This window comes from Lactuca virosa, chromosome 1 (assembly GCF_052849685.1).
Source record: "Lactuca virosa cultivar CGN04683 chromosome 1, Lactuca_virosa_CGN04683_v6, whole genome shotgun sequence".
Classification (NCBI taxonomy): Eukaryota; Viridiplantae; Streptophyta; class Magnoliopsida; order Asterales; family Asteraceae; genus Lactuca; species Lactuca virosa.
This window is the reverse complement of record NC_136426.1, coordinates 202,954,819-202,966,983: the sequence shown is the minus strand read 5'-3', so window position 1 is coordinate 202,966,983 and position 12,165 is coordinate 202,954,819. Positions and strand designations below refer to the sequence as shown.

Below are 12,165 nucleotides of genomic sequence, written 5' to 3'. Positions count from 1 at the left end.
TGGTGATTTACATGAAACTGTTTATATGAAATTACCCCGAGACATGGATTTTTCATCAACTATGGTTTGTAAATTGAAAAAGTCGTTGTATGGGTTCAAACAAGCGTCACGTCAATGGTATGACAAATTGTCATCTGCTTTAGAAGAGCCCGAACGCACGTCAAGAAAAGTGACAATTCATTGGTTATTGTGGTAGTTTATGTAGATGATGTTCTTGTGACTGGAAATAATGAACAAAAGATCCTGGATTTAAAAAGATTACTTCATAAATGATTTCAAATAAAAGATCTAGGAATGATTAATTTCTTCTTAGGTCTTGAATTCATTCACACTCAATATGGGATCATCATGCATCAACACAAGTACATAAAGGAATTACTTGATGAATATTCCATTTCATCATCATCACAAATTACTTCTCCACTTCCAAGCAAGCTCAAATCTCTCTATACTACTGATGATCCTCTCTTAGATACCACATCATATCGACAATTAACAGGAAAACTTAATTTCTTGTTGCATACACGTCCATATATTGCTTTCATTATGCAATTTCTGAGTCAATTCAACAGATCTCCATGTCAAAGTCACTTTGATGCAGCAAAACATGTATTGGCTTATTTACAAAATACCATTTATAAAGGTTTACTTTTGAATAATAAACCAAGTTATATACTAAAGGCATTTTGGATTCCGATTGGGTAGCTTGTTCAACTACCAGACGTTCTCTTAGTGGCTATTATATAACAATGGGAGGTAGCCCTGTTTCATGGAAATCAAAGAAACAAGCAACTGTTTCTTTGTCTTCTGTTGAGGCAGAATATCGTTCCATGATAAGAGTATGTTCTGAACTCGCTTGGTTAAGTCGATTGCTTACAGAATTTGAAATTCCCGAAATTACCCTTATTCCTTTACATAGTGATAACATGGCAACGATATATTGCCAAGAATCCAGTCTTCCACGAGCGTACAAAACATATCGAACTTGATTGTCATTTTGTGCGTGAAAATCTTCAAGGAAGATTGATTACATTGTCTCACATTTCTACCAAACAACAACCTGCTGATGTTTTCACGAAAGTCTTAAATGGTTCAGACCATACTGACGTTGTTTTCAAGTTAAGTATGATTGATCATCCTCCAACTTGAGGGGGGGGGGGGTATTGGAATATATTTACTTTAAGACAAATGTGTATAGTTGTATATAGTTTAGGGGTTGGTTATGTAAATATTTTGAGTTTGGTAAAGTTAGTCGTTGTATCTATTAGACGAAAGGTAGAAGTAAAAAAAATATATATAAAATAAATCAATCTTGACGCAAATGGTAAAACGCAAAATAAATCAATCTTGACGCAAATGGTAAAACGCAATCACTATTGTCGATTACCGATTGAATAGCTCCCTTTTTACTTTCGAGATGGATCGGTTGATTATACGTATCTTTCTTTATATCATCTCTCTTTTTATCTCTATCTGTTTCTGAGTTACTAAATGCCGTCAATTTCTAATTATCCATTCAGTATTCATAAACACAATTGCTAACTTTATTAGGTTTAGAGATAGAATTTGGAATGGTTGATAATCTATCTATCAAGTTACTTAATATTCCAATCAGAATGATCGTAGATATCTAGTTTTTTAATGATTTGAATAAATAGATGATTTATTAGGTTTGTTTTTTTGTGGAAAACTTAGGCCCTGTTTGATATATCACATGATTATTGGCTTATTGCTAAACCAAGCAGCCGTATGCTTTTAGGTACTTATTGTATAATAGATTACTAGTTAATATCACCACCAATATCCAGCTTTGTTTATAGTTTAAGGGTGAATTCTACCTTTTAGCTTTTGTATTTTAATCATCTAATGGAGTTTTTGTGTGGTGTTGTTGCTTTGTTTGTGTTTGTGTTTGTGTTTTCCTTAATAAAATCACTGCCACAAACACATTCATTAATAATCTAATTAATTTACTTATTAAAATCATTACAACATTCAACAACTATTTACTTATTTTATGCTTTCTGTTATTTGAAATACTTATAGTATCCGAATTTTTAGATATCTAAAATTCACATAGAGATTTGGATACCAAAATCTGCTAACCTAAATTTTGAATTTTGAGTACCCCTTATATACTATATAGATACTAATGTACATATACTAATGTACGTTATAGATACTAATGGGCATTACAAAGCCTCTTTTCCAAAGGCATGAAAAAACTATGGATCGGCCCTGTCCCTCCATAGATTTAAGAGTTTGTTGGGTTTTTGGCCCATTATAGTGAGTTTTGGTCACTTTGTGGCTTGTTCCAAAGATTTTGTTGAACTCTTGAGCTTGTGGTTGAAGTGTTATTTAACATCCCAAAAATACAGCCCAAAAATTTCATTTTTAAATTAATAATTAAACCATCAATTATCAAACCATTCCATCAAAACACAAGTCAAATATTTCAAAACATTATTATCAGTTTTGCATATCAAATTATCAAAGTAAAACATCCCAGGCTAAAACATCTTGGTGTGTGCAATGCAGTCATCCCGAGCTCTTCTCTTTGCGACTGGAAGTACCTGAAACCAAAACTAAAAACCGTAAACACGAAGCTTAGTGAGTTCCCCAACCTACCACATACCATACACATAACCACATACTGGGCCCCCACCCCTACCTCGGGCCCCGCCCGACATCGTACAAAGTCCGGCATCAGGCCCCGCCTGGCATCAAGCCCCGCCTGGCATCAGGTCCCACCTGGCATCGAGCCCCGCTCGATATACCAATCTGTTTCTCATTAGGTCCCGCCTGTCACTGGGCCCTGCCCGCTATACACATACAAACAATATCATATAATCATGCTAACACATAAAGAATCATACACAGTACAATATGTTCTAGTCCTTAGGCCTCGCTTGTCTTGGACCCTGCCCCTACTCTGCTATTGAGATATGGAACCCCGTCCACTCTCAGCTAGTGATGATGTACGGGCCCCCACCCACACTCACCTTCCTACCAGGCACATACAAGCATCACACAGACAACTAGTATACTAACATGCATAGACATTCCTCGGGTACCACCCGGCATCAAACCGTAATCCGGAATTACCTCACCTATCATGGGTCCCACCCCTACTCTGCTAATGATGAGATATGGAACCCCGTCCATACTCGCCTAGTGATGAGATACGGGCCCCCACCCAAACTCACCTCCCTACCAGGCACATACAAGTATCACACAGACAACGAGTATAACTAAACATACATAAACATTCCTCAGGTACCACCCGACATTGGACTCTAGTCTGGAATATAACATCCTACATGCATACATACAGGCCGACATTGGTGCCTTAGACCCGTTAACACAAAGGGAAACTCACCTCTCACTGCTAAAATCCCCCGGATAATCCTCTAGCTGCTAACAGGCAATTCCCCGAACTGTTGATCCTTCGACTCCTCGAGCTATCAGTACCAAAATATCACTTAGTCCAAACTCAGAATTACTTCTTAGGGTAATATAACCATTTTACCCTTGGTCTAATTTGGTCCATGCCTAAAGCCCAAAACCATAAAGTCCAATAAAGTCCATCAATGGCACAATTTTCCAAATTGGGCCCAAACCCTTACATGGGCCTTTTCCTAAAGCCCATTTACTTTTCTGAACCAATAACTTTCCGATGGCCCAAAGGTCCAAGCTCATTGGACCCAATCAAGGCCTAACTACATTGGGCCCACTAAGGCCTAATTCATCATCCAAGGCCCATTAGGGCAAGCCTAGCAAGGCAAGCCCAACCAAAAGTCCATTATTCTAAAATCCTTAGCCCATTATGAGCCCAAACCAAAGGATAAGTCCAATACCAAGCTAACCAACAATCAAAGAGTCCAAAACTTGCACAGGTGATGCTCACGTCGTGAGCACCTTATGCTCACGTCGTAAGGTCGTAACTTTGGCCCAGAAACTTCCTCGAATACGTTCTTACGTCGTAAGGCTTCATTCCTCACGTCGTGAGCCCAGATCTGACCAAAAATGAGCATGAAGCTCCTAATCCATTAAGCCTTAACATGGGACAATATAGAGGGTCTTCCTTGACCCCAAGGACCATAAAAAAACGAAGCTTTTTAGTCACATATGTCCAATACATTACTTAAACACTAGTTAGGTCAAAATATAGGTTTAAACTTCAAGATTCAAACTTGAAGCCCATAACTTGCACCAAAATCCAGATCTAAGGGTTCTAGCATAGAAAATGACTCAATGGTCCATAAAGTTGCCAACTTTATGGACCTTGATATCGCAATAATTATACATATATTTCGAGCGATATTTATGTATTTTTAGCTATATTTTGGTATGATTTAAGATAAAAGGTACTTATAAAGTTTGAAATTCCATTTTACAGCTAAAAATCATTTCTGAAGAAAAAGGAGAAGAAATTGAATCATACACTTTGATACACAAATTTCTCCATACAATTTCTTACCATATCACCACTATACCAAATTCCACCCAACCTTTGAACCACAATTGGGGATTCAAGAGTCAAAAAGCTAAGGAATTGAAGATTGCAGTGGCATTAGGGACTACATCGGGTTTGTTTTATCGACATGTTTAACATTCTCAATATGTTTTCTATGTATGTTGTAACCTTAATTATGAGCTAAATTCTCTTTGCTTTCACTTGGATAATGAAACCTTGAAAATATGATTTGATTTATATTATTCGGATATTAATTGTTATTTATTTTATCATGCATATTTGATCATTTATTTGTATATGTTAAGTTTTTGTAATTAATTTTCCCATAACTAAGTTAATATTTTTAAAAGATCACTTTAATTATATTATCTTGAATCATAAATTTTTCATAACCATTGATATTTATGACTAGTGATGGACAAAATCCTAGGATTAGGCAAAATAAAATACTAAAAATTTAACATGTATATTTTGTATCGTATGACCAACTTACGATTCCTATTAGTTTTACGACCACTAAAATTAATAGTTTGATCAAATGTTTGCATGATACGAATTAAATATTGTTAATAAAATTGTTAATTGCATGACAATTGTTTTTAATTATTTTTATTATCAAAACGGTAAAAATTAGATCATGATTTTTAACCAATTTTAGAAATCGGTAAATAACTAATAATATCCATTGCACTTAATATAAATCATTCATTACTAAAAGGTGGAATTAAATCTAAGTGAAAGCATCCTTATAATTCTTGATTCTTAAAAACCAATTCTTGTTCTATATTTGTTTTTACACTTTAATCGTTAAAATTCTCATTATTTGTCTCGTTACTAAAAATTCCCCCAAGTTTCTTATCTTTTAAGTTAATTAGCGACAAATAGTCTAAACGTAAATCATACTCGTTTCCCCAAGTGTTCGACATCCGTTCTTACCATTGCTATATTACAATTACAATTAGGTACACTTGCCTAAGTCGTGTAGTAAATTCTAGCATCGGTAATTTCGACCTTATAAATTTAAGACTAGAGTGAATTTTTACCACACCAGACCTCATGCATGATAATCCAAGATCCATGCAAGGAAGGTAACCATAATCTGGATCTAGCAAGATTAGAAGAGAAAGGTGGGATCTTTGAGACTTACAAGGGCTTATAAGCTCAGAAGTGCCACAAGGAGGAGCTTATCTTGCCAAAAAGGAATCACAACAAGACCTTCTTCTTCTTCTTTAAGGGAATCAAAGAACCAATAGCACACCAAAACCACCAACAATAGCTTAAGAGCTCAAGAGGGTCGAATCTAGGGTTTTTCAGTGACTTGGGAGTGAAAGAGGTTGAGGAGAAGCAACCCTAATCATCCTATACCTTTAAATACCCGAAAATTAGGGTTTTAGTGCATCAGGTGTGTCTCACGTCGTGATCCTTAAATGAGCTTGGTCAACAAGTCAACAATTACTTACCCGAACCACTCCAACTTCAAACGGCCATAACTTCTTCGTTTCAACTTCGTTTTTGACGTTCTTTATATTCACGGAAAGGTGGCGAAAAGATCTACACATCCATCAACTCACCATGGCCTTAAAATTTACCGAACAAAACCCAAAATCCATAAAAGGCTGAGTTATCGAATTACGATTATACCCTTGGGCTCCGGAAATACCATCGAGCACTCGGATCACTTAAACCATAACACCCTCATCCAAAAAGGGCTAAATCCTTTCTTCCCCAAGGCCTTAAACCTTATGATAACTGATGATTGGGCCTCAGCCCCGAATAATAAGGCGATCCGGAACCGAGTGTTACATGTTACTTCAGATCTAACATTTAAGTGAAGTAGAAAGTGCATGAAAGGGCTCTTTTTACTCCATCAAAATATAAAAACAGAGTTTTGGACATTTTTAGTGATAGAGGTTTTAAATCTAATTTGTTTAGGGGTATCTTAATGGATAAAGTTGGAAACTTTATTCATTTGGACATCATTAGGATCCAGATCTGGAAGTTGGAGCCTTGACTTAATAGATTAAGTCATTTGGTGTTGTAAAAATGCTTTGGGCGTGACACATTTCTCCCATGCACGGTGTACTTTTTGGGTTTTGTGATATGCGTCTGTTTTGGCTCCAAAGGTTCGATTGTTTTGTCCTATAGTAGGCGCCCTACTAGGGCGCCTGTTTAACCAAGATGTTGAATTTTTTTCGAAAGTTTGACTTTAGGTCAAGCTTTAGGATTATGGGTCAAAGGTTAAGATTTGACATTTTATTACTTGTTTAAGTGGTTGTAATACCAGATTTCACGTCTCTTGTGAGCTATAGTGTCTGTCTGCTTTGACTGTAAGGTGAGTCTTCTCAATATAATGTGTAGGATGTTATAATGTCTTTGTGAGTCTTGCATGTATGTTCGGTTGGGCCCGTTATGTATGTTGGGTAGGGCCCGCTATGTATGTTGGGCAGGGCCCATTATATATGTTGGGCGGGGACCATTTTGTATGTTGGTTGGGGCCTATTATGTATGTTGGGCGGGGCCCATTATGTAGGTTGGGCGAGGCCTGTTATATGTATGTCGTATGTGGTATCTTGGGGAACTCACTAAACTTTTTGCTTACGGGTTTAAGTTTAAATTGTTTCAGGTTCTTTTGGCAGCAAATGGAAGGGCACGGCTTGATTGCATCACATCCATTAGGGATTTCCGCATTTAATACTTTTATATTGTACTATAATTAATGTTTGAAACAAATGATTTTAACAAAGACTTATGAAGTTGGAATTAGAAAAAATGTTTTTAATATTAAATAAAAAATTAACTCTGTATTTGGGATGTTAAAAAATGACACTCATTCAACGATCATTTTATAAGTTGTTTTCTTATACCTCTCTTATAGCATGATCTCATTAATGAGGCATAGTCTTGATTCGACTAACGATCATAAATTAAACACAAGAGGACAAATGTTGTAATATTCTTTTACATATAGTAAATGTATTACACTATTACATATATAAATTATTGTGGTCCTTACATATTATTTTATAATCTTTTATAATTATATGTAAGATAAATTTTAAACAATTTAAAATCATCTGATTTGAACAAATTATCGTTAATTAATTTTTTAATTAATTAATTTCAAACCATTATCTATAATTCCTAGTCTTTTAGGCATATTTATCTTTTCATATTTATTATCCCATTTAAACAATTTAATATACTATTTAAAACTAAAGATAAACCCTAAATTCGAAATTATAGCAAAAATCCCGAAACCTGCTATTCGCCAGAAAGCGCTTCGCGTCCGGTTATGGGCACGCCGCTCCTTGCGACTAGCATGTTTCTTCAGTTTTTCTCAATTTTTAACAGTAGTGTATAATCAAAACCTAATGGCTCTAATACCACTAATGAGTTTACTAGGTATCTATACACTTAAATTAGGCAACCGAAGCATTTGATATAAACCTTAAAGTGTACATGCAACATAAGATATAGGTTTTACTATTATGACAATGTACTTAGAAAACTAGCAATATAAACTAAAGAAAGAGATTTGTTTACTAACCTTTAGATAAATTCAAAATTTTCACTTGAAGACTTAATGATTTCGATCTTCTTGTTGCTTTTGGAAAGTCTAGCACCCAAAGTAGAATATCTTTAATTATTCACATCTAAAACACTAAAAACCCTAGAACTTTAAGACAGAGGAGGGAGAGGTTAGAAAAATTTGTTTTCTCAACCTTATGGATAGTATGAACGATTTTTCTAAGGCCTAGAGGGGTCTTTATATAGCTTTGGTATTTTTCAGATAACCATGATTTGAATCAATTAAATAATCAGATTTATTCATGATTCAAATATTTTCCTTATCTGTTAACTGGATAGCTTCTGAAAGATTTCTGGAACCTCCATAAAAACGTCTACTCAATGGACCATCCAAAATATTCTTATTGCTCAACTATTGAACAATTATCATGCAGTCCATGCACCTTCACATTAAATCAAATTAATTAGTTCTAGGTATTTTAGCTATTTCCAACATATTTACCCATTATTCATTCTCTATATATCTCTCTCTCTCCATCTCTCCAATACTCTTTCTTCTCGGTAATATCTCTCTTGCTATCTCCTCATCAAAGTTGATTACAAGCATAAAGAATTGTTACGAAGATGTTTTTGTGATAGAAAGGAAGAAATTTGATCAAAGATAACTACCCACAAAGCACTTATTTACTTCTTTTTCCCGAGCCTCTCTCTTTTCCAGGTACTCTCTTTCTATACAAATTTCTCTCAATTTTTCTTCTTCACTATTGATTTCTAACATATAGATATACAATTTGACAACTTTAAAATAATTTATATAAAAAACAACCACTTACCCTTTTCTCTCCTTTTCCCATGACTTTCCACTCTCGACATTATCAAGAAAAACAAGAGATTCTTCCCTTAAATCTCTCAATCAATTAGTCAAGGGGCCATAGATGTATTATTGGAGTATTTAGTAGCTTAAATTAAGGGGTGAGGGTCTTCAAATCTCGGAAAAAAAAAAACAGACTAGACACTCACACTTGGGGACCAAAATAGAAATAATTTTTTAGAGCCTTCATATTTTCACTTTTGGCCCTTGAAGTTTGGGCAGCTTCTTAAACTCAGCCAAAACATGTATTTCATAACATTTTTGGTACTTTCCAAAATGACCAACAACCCCGTCATCATTGGTAAGTACATCTTTGACCCTTATTAACAATCTAACTTATATTTAAGTTTATTATTATCACATTTGATCCTTTTAAATAACTTAAATATCAAGTAACCTTTTTATTAATTAAATTTAAACATTAGTTAAATATTTATAACTAAATTAAATATTATTTAGCTCTAATAATATTAATTTAATAAATATATAAACCGTTTTTGTTGTCAAATATCACATTTAAGGAATGATTAATTATAACATTTGATCTTTAGATATGTAGCTAGGATTAATGGGTTTTGCATAGTTCTTTATGATTTAATTGATTTGAGATGTTTGTTAAATGGGAAAAGCAATAATTGATGAATACATCGCTTTTATGCATACAAACAATCAACCTCCTTAAGATTGACCATCTCCGACGATATCATTCTTTGTGTTCTGTGGTGGTTGTTGTTGAAGGTTCAATTGGAGATCAAATTGTTGGATGGTTGCATGATTGCATCTTAGTAAAGGGTCTTCGTACATTTATGATTTTTATAGGTACGAAAGGGGAAAATGGTTTAAATAGGGATGCCACTAGAGGGGGAGGGGATATAGGGTTCAAAAGTGGGGCCCATTTTTATGTTTCTTTTTATAATTTAAAATTGATTAATTAAAAAGGATAAGATTTAAAAAAAACTAATTTAATGAAATATACAATTAAAATTAGATATTTGGGTTTTGAAGGAAATCAAAATAAATACTAAATTTAATTAAATATACAATTTGATATAAATTATTTTAAAAGATGTCGAATTAAACATAGATTCTATTCATATATCTAATTACTTATTGCACCAATGATTTCACAAAAATGTTAAATAAGAGATATACAATAAGTAATTAAGAGGTATACGTAGTAAATACATATTAAAAAAAAAATTAGAAAATAGGTGTACATCTACTAATGAGAGTGTATGAATAGCAACACACATAAAAATATATCACCTCCAAGCACATAGTTGTACCAACCGTACCTCAAAACAAAGAGCCTCCATGCACACTCAAACATGAGATTACGTTATAAAACTTCCGAACATTCATAGTTACACGTCACCGACTATTAACTCCGTTTATAAATCCCACCATCCTCTGCCTTATGAAGCACAAACACACTTTGGTTGTAGCTACGCCCGTCAACGGTGGTGGCACTATGACAACATTCATGTTGTGTATTTTGGTGTTTAATGCCCCTGTGATACGAGGGGTTTTGGGTCTAAGGTGATGAATTAGTTTAGTCAAACATCTACATATGATAGAATGTCAATTTGTATTGCAATATGGTAAGACAAATCCTTGTGTCGTCTCTTTTTATTACTTTCAAAATACGAAAAAAGGTAATTCTACTTGAAAGTTTCAAGACTTTTTCATTACTCATTATTATTTGATTTACAGCTATGTGAAATGCAATTTGAAGTAAAACACAAAGATACGGTGACATATTTTCGTCGATGCATCCAACGATTCCTTCACTTAAGTACCAGATGAGTCTTTTTATCCTATTTGCAAAATAGAAAGGTACTTCATCATTTTTATTGAAATAGGGATCATGCTTTACTTTGATAAAATCAAAAAAATATGTTAGATAACTCACGTAGATTTTCCAAATGGAAAACCAAACGGAAGATTCTTCAATGGAATAAATGCTGCTGATTTTCTTGGTACGTGGGGTTTATTTGTATTGTAACTTTTTTATGGTAGAGAAAAAAAGGGCTTACTTTGCATATCGAGGTTGTAGAATCCTGAACAGCACAAGCTAAAATTTGTAGTTTTAAGAAGATATAAAAACAAAATAAAAATTGAATAAATGCGGTGAAGGTGGATCGAACACCTGACCTTCAGATCTTCAGTCTGACGCTCTCCCAACTGAGCTATCCCCGCATTTTGTTTAATTTTCCGTCATAATGTATAAATATTAACTCCGAAAAAAATCGATCTAACTTATCCAAAAGGTATTCAGACGGCTCAGAAACTATCCTTTTTCCTACTTCATCACTGGTTCCATGGTCTCCAACAAATACACCTCTCAACAATATGTCGATCTTATAGTCTCCACTTTCAAAGGTCAAATCAAGATACCCACTTTTGATAACAAATAATTAATTTAAAACTAATTGACTTTTCTGATTTAAATAAACTTGGATCTAATATAGATGTTATATAGATTGGGTGCACGAGAAGTTGTGGTGACCAAATTCGGGGCAATAGATGTGAAAAAGAGGATCTGCCATACATTCTGATATCTAGCTATTGCCATTTTTCATTAGTCATTTTCCTATTAAATCATATAATGGCATTGCAAATACCTGAAAAAGGATAAGTATAATATGTACGTTGACAATATGATCTAATATCTAATTGCTCGACAGGAGGAACCATGTGTTTTGGGATCTTTATCGTCCAACAGAAGCAATATCCAACATATTTCAAACATTTTTTACAATGGATCACAACAATATATGATTCCCATAAATGTGAAGGTGCTTCTTACTCTTTGACTTATAGCCTCATGTTAGAAAAACAAATAACAATAATCAAATGACTTATTTTTCTTAAAATTTAATGTAAGGTGGGTTATTTAGCCGAAAATGAGAAGTTCGACCCATTTACTTATAAATAGATCGATTTGGGTTGTAATATATCATCATCGAGTTAAACAAGCGTTACACTGTGCATTACTCAAGATGTCATCCCTAATAAATGATTTATTCTATACTTTTAAGAAAATATGTTGAATGTGGTCTTTATTAACTTAAAGTAAGTTTCGTTTTGTCCCACATAGGTGGGAAGAAGAAAAGCATTTGAGTTTATAAGCAAAACATGATATACAAGCTTTATTTTTGATACAACTAACTACCTCAAATTATTGTTAGATATCAACTTAACCCATCTCTAACCTAATAAAATCTCTATCCTAATAAAAGAGAGTAAAATTGCCACATGTCATCTCCTCGGTCTTAAAATTTACAAAATA

General features: G+C 33.9%; 1 non-coding gene across 1 annotated transcript; it reads right to left on the bottom strand.

Moving 5' to 3' along the window:
• Positions 1-10,999: 10,999 nt before the first annotated feature.
• TRNAF-GAA (transfer RNA phenylalanine (anticodon GAA)) lies at positions 11,000-11,072 on the bottom strand. The gene has a single exon. It is a non-coding gene; the product is annotated as a tRNA-Phe (tRNA).
• Positions 11,073-12,165: the final 1,093 nt, after the last annotated feature.